Source organism: Colias croceus, chromosome 14, assembly GCF_905220415.1.
Source record: "Colias croceus chromosome 14, ilColCroc2.1".
NCBI classification, from domain to species: Eukaryota; Metazoa; Arthropoda; class Insecta; order Lepidoptera; family Pieridae; genus Colias; species Colias croceus.
The window spans coordinates 1,431,222-1,437,532 of NC_059550.1; positions in this window are offsets into that span (position 1 = coordinate 1,431,222).

A 6,311-nucleotide genomic window follows, 5' to 3' on the forward strand; every position below is an offset into this window, starting at 1 on the left:
TTTACTTTTGTGTGGAATTTTCTTAGATCATTACTTAATGATCTAAGGGAATTTCAGAAAGATTATGTATCTAATTGTGTGTTTTCATTTGGTGTTCAAATCTGGTAAACTTTTTACTTGTTTTAATATTAGCCGTTTTCTCTGTATTTTCTTGATGTTGTTAGCTCAGCCTGTAAAAATCTAGTTACTAGTTAACTATCTAGTTATTAGGGTGCGCAATGTACTCTTTCAATTTTAATCGATGTTCCCATAGAGAAGGAACGTATCTATTTTTATTTTTTTCGTATAAATTATAACGATTTATCATTCCTCTAGAGTTCTAGACTCTAGGTAAAATTGTATTTCCATTTGAGTCCTATCTAAATATCAATTAACTCTTGTTCAAAGCTATTCTTTTGTACTTAAGTCTTAAAGCGCCATTTTATAGCTGCCTGCAAGAGTTTAAATGACCGCGGCTTCTAATATTATTGTTATTTATAAAAGCGCCATCTGTATTACACAATTTGAACTAAAACTATGAATGAATAATGTCAATTATAGCGTTATTGGTTTCGAATTCGTTTAAATATGGTTTTAAATTTAACATTGTGAAAGAACATTGTGGTAAAATGTATTAAATAAATGATCGACAACAGCTGTTGCAGCGTTGTCACAATATAATTTGTATATCAGCATATTATATTAGTTCAAGTAATTAAACATAGATGGCGCTAATTTAAATAATTAATATTCTTGTGATTTAAAACAGTCCAGAAGGCACAGACAGCGTTGTTATATTTTGTTATCACACATTTTTACCATGATATAAGTAGGTTTTATTTGATAGAATTAGTACATTAACTCATATACCTAAAATAAAAAAAGTTAATAAACTTTTCGCTTGTGATATACCTACCTATGTAGCCTTAAGGTATGTAACTATGTAGGGTCGTATATGGGATAAATTCCTTATAAGTATTTCTGATTGGTTTTTCTATGTTTAAATTTTTGTTCAATTTCACAATCTTTACCACAGAAAAAAGCCAAAGTATTCTCCAAAAATGCTTCGGGGCATCAAATTAAAATCGTGAATAAATTATCCTGCTCCGCGGAGTGGATCAGGGGCAATGAGGCAAACGCATCAATAGCTGCCCCTCGGCTTGACGGGGAAAAATTGAGTTTCTTATCTTTGATTTATTTAGGCTGTAAGGACTGAAATAGAAGGATACTTTAGGGTTACTTAGGATATAGTGAAGTGACTTTTAATCGTTTTACTACTTTCATAAATTTTATTTTATTTTCCACAACTACTTGATTAGGTTAGGTACATAGGTATGATGAGTGTAAACCACTTGATATAAAAAGTATTTATTTGATAAGATAAACAAAATTTGTGGAAGGGAAGACGGAAAAGTTAACTTTAACAAAATACCTACATAATTACATTTAGGTACATTACATACCTATTTACATTACCCACATTTTGTTGAGTTATATATAAGCTTAACGATTGTTTTTGTGTAAAGAATAAACTACCTATCCATTTGCTAGCTTAAAATCGGTATGAAATGCTAGTTTATGCTGAAAATAACCACATTATGATTCAATTGAATCTTTTTTGTGTGCATAAAGCTACAATTATTTGATATTTCTACTATTTCTATGCACTAAGTGACAGCACTTCACGCACCTTTTCAGAAATTCTGTTTTAATGAATACATTTAAATTAAATTACGTCCAATTTATAAGATAAACATAAAACAACAATAGAACAGAGATATAATTCCAAAAATTCCTTTTGAAAATTTCGCAAATTTCACCTAACTTTGGCCTTGTCGATTCCAAGATTTTCCTTTCATTTATTCCAATCTATTTTAATGCAGATAAAAGTGAATTTAAATTCACAATTTTATACTAACGAGATACTAGATTGTGAAACAAATTCTCTTGTGAATTGAGTCTAAAGATTTTTATTTACTAAAAATTATCTAAGCAGATTGGACAAAAATGTCTCTTAGACATCTCTATTGTTCATATCTATTGTTACCTATAGGGGGCAATTTTAAAGTCAACTAATAATAAAAAAGGCGATGTGATTTTATGTTCGTTTGATTGAACATGCTAATCTCAGGAACTGCTGGTCTGAATAAATATTTTTGTGTGGTCGGGTCTATACCCGAACCGCTAGGTTCTAGGAAGTAGGATAGGTACCTAGGTACAATGTTTTCATATAGGTATACATTATTTTTATAGAAAAACCTATGATTTAAGATCCAATGATACTTGATAATTTCATATCGTTGATAAAATGGACGGAGAAAATGTATTACAGACGCCTTTATTAAAAAGTGCTGCATAAGCGTGAAAATCTTTATCCATAAAGGACCTACTTACATTTAATAACATTAGGTACCCTGTTATTTGATCAGATTTCATTACGATTTCTTTTGTATCTAATTCCTACTAGAAAACAGAATAAATATGAAATTGTTAACAAAAATAAGATCACGTAGGTAAGTACTAATACTTACAGGTAGATACAATTTACACAAATAGCTGCGCGATACGATCGGTTCGAATTTTCGATTTCATAGTTGAGTTTAGTACCTACTTTCTTGCATACAATATTTACCGAATGGGTATAATATTTGAGATTTTTATACTTCAGTCTTTAGTGTGCGTTCAACAAGTAATTTTTAGTTTTCACCAAAAAACTAAACCACTTGGCAATTATTGGATCTTTCTGAGATAACAAACCCAAAAAAGGAATACCTAGTTTAATTGAGTAGGTACCTACCTACCTCCTTTCTTGGAAGTCGGTTGAAAAATTCAACCCATATTTCAAACTAGCTGCGCTCCGCGGTTTCACCCGCAGGCTCCGCTTCTGAGACTTCCTTGATAAATGGGCGAAAGAAATTTTCAAATCGAACCAGTAGGTCTTGAGAGTAGCGCGTTCAAACAAACAAACAAACAAACTCTTCCACTTTATAATATTAGTACAGATAGAAACCACAATACCTACCTACCACTGATAAATCTCCATCCAAAAGCATGAACATCTTGAAACTGAAAATAAACGCTCCACCGGTATTTCCTCATAATTGAAGTTCACAGCCAACATTGTTATCCACACTTTTAACGGTAGCTCTATTATTTGATTTAGCGAGCGAAAAATTAGCGCATTCGACCCAACTACGAGGTTTCACTTTATTTGGCTTATTTACTGAGCTCATTCTGATTTTAACGTAGAGTACGGGCATGGAAATTGTTGCTAATTTGAGCGGCTGTTTACTTATTTTAAGTGGACTATAATCTTAATTTCTTTGAATGAAATGTTAAAATAATTATTTATGCCAACGCGACGGGAGTATAAAGAGATATAAATGAATAGGTATTATTTATAGCTCGTGTAGATTTAATGAGCTCATTTATTTTATTTAGAGGAACATGTCCAAAATTTAGACCAATAGATACCTACTATTCTTCTAGTATCTATAATGACAATTTAAAACCTCTCACAAATAGTACATAATATTATCTTTAAAAGAGAAGGTATATATAATATTATATACTTATTAAATTGAGTAGGTAAGGAACTATTCCTTACCTAGTCAATTTAATAACACCTTTCTAGGAATTCTGATAGCACAGATAAGGTTTTACAACGCCTTTTGTCGCTTATTATTTCCCGCGCGGCACGGCGACATTGCTAAATTAAATTTCAAGGCGCCGTGTGTTTTGTTTAAGCACAAAGCGTATGTTTCATAGCATCGTAATTTACCGTGCGCTAGCAATTTTAAAGACAAAACGAGCATGCACCTTGCGTGATAAAAGTTATAATGGATGTAATGCCTTGCATATTATTACCTGCTGCATATTGTATGGAGGAAAATTGGAAAAATGTCGGTAGCTTGCCTTTTGTGTGCGGCGTAGCAATGAGAATTTAGAAATGTGAATTGAGCCGTTAATCGAAGTAAAATGTTGTTATAATTTTTAGATACAAATAATAAACGTAATTTGTGCTCAAAGTGTTCAATTAGAGCAACATTCATGCACTCACGTGTTTTGAATTCATTACTTTGTGTACCTAACTAGGTACAAACTGCATGTAAATATCATCTTTTCAGTGAAATTTAGCAAAACTATTTTAAGATAAACATATAAACGAGAATTTGAACATTAATCAGAAATCCAATAACAAGAAAAGTAACTATTTGGACGGAAGGTATTAATTACATTCCGATATGACTTTTTCATCAATTTTTCATGAGTAATTATTGTGTCGTTAGTCTGAGTCGACTGTAGTTACAATTCATTCGACCTTAACGAGGTTTTCATGCTAATTCACCAATCAATTGCTAATAAATTGCCTTGTGCTTTCTTTATTTTTCGTATTGGAAAATAATACATTGTATTGAAACCCCGCTTGTGTGGAGTGAGATAATAATTTATGGTTTGAATGGAAGATTAATTATTTTTAAACATGAGCAAAGAATTCATATTATTAGCTAGCTGCTAGGTACTTTTAACTCCATTTAAGTAATCCATTTAGTTACCTACATAATATGATTATATACATTAGATATGGCTAATACCATGGACGAATCTAATACTTACTGTTGTCTGTTGGTAATTGCTGAATCGATTTTGATGAATTTTAAACATATTTATAGTTTAGTGCTTATAACAAGGATAGGATTCATCGAAAAGATAGTTCCATAATAATAAATGTTCTCGAATATTCCAAAGTAATTAGAGCGAAATTGGAAGGGAATGAAGTATTTTGATACTTTCCTAAAATAATAAGATCGGGCTGTAATAATTCGTTCCGCTAGGTAGTGTTTATTATAATGAAATATTGGACAGTTTTCGCAAATGTAAGCTGAATCTTGGAAAAAATATTTATCTTAAAGATATCTACTCATAGTAGATTTGGTTTTTAATGTAAGTAGGTAGCTACCTAAACTCAAACATTTATATTTATTCAATTAGACTTCTTCTAGAAGCACTTTTGAAACGTCATTGTATATTTTTAACATTACCCATTTATTAGGTTAACTAAATAATTTATTTTTATACCTAGAGTTATTAATACCTACTCTAGTTTTTTAATTTTACAAAAACAGTGGAAAATGAACTATATTTTTAGCGAAAAAGTTTCAAAAAAGAGAATGATCTCAATTCTCAACTATAATTTTCTGGCTTTGTTACCTCATGTTTTACAAGTCTATATATTTAGGAGCTTTTATCAGTCACTAGGTTTCCGCCCGCGGCTTCGCCCGCGCAGTCAAATAAAAACCCGCATAGTTCCCGTTCCCGTGGGATTTCCGGGATTGCGTTATTTTCCCGGGATAAAAAGTAGTATGTCCTTTCTCCTGTATCAAAATATCTCCATACCTAATTTCATGAAAATTGGTTCAGTAGTTTTATAGGCGTGATTAAGTAACAGACAGACAGACAGAGTTACTTTCGCATTTATAATATTACCTAAGTAAGTATGGAAGTATGGATATAGATTTTATAGTTAGGTACAAGTTTCACTTAGCGGACATAAGGATTATGTAGTTAGTGTCTAGTTTGGAAGTTACATTTCTAAGCTTGATTGCTAAAGGATTGGTAGATATTATACAGAACTTAATTAAAACTTATCTAGAAATCTCTTCTAAATAAATAAATGCTGAAGGTATTAAACTTTAAGGCCTCTTTTCACAATTAGGTACTTTGTAAATAAACATATTTCCATATACCTATCTTTAATATATATAAATCTCGTGTCACAATGTTTGTCCTCAATGGACTCCTAAATCACTAATAAAATTCGCACACCATGTGCAGTTCGATCCAACTTGAGAGATAGCATAGTTTAAACATGTAGGTACCACGGGCGAAGCCGGGGCGGACCACTAGTATTCTAATATAAAAGACTTCTAAGAAAAAATCTTTGCATAACTTAACGACTGTGATTAGCAAAGCTTTAGAAAAATAATATGTAAGTAGGTACTCTAAGTAGATACCTATTATTCTTTAAGTTATACCTAGTTACCTAGTTAGTAAAGACGAAGCATTCCTGTAGTAAATTTCTTACTGCAAATTCCTTGATTATATTTAACTAGCTGTGTCCCGCGGTTTTGCCCGCATTGCTCCACTCCTGTTGGTCGTAGCGTGATGATATTATATATATATCCTTCCTCGATAAATTGACTATCGTCTATTTAACATTGAAATGATTTTTTCATATCAGACCCGTCATTCTTGAGATTAGCCCGTTCAAGCAAACAAACAAAAGAAACAAGCTCTTCAGCTTATACTCTTATTTATTTAATTATTTATAA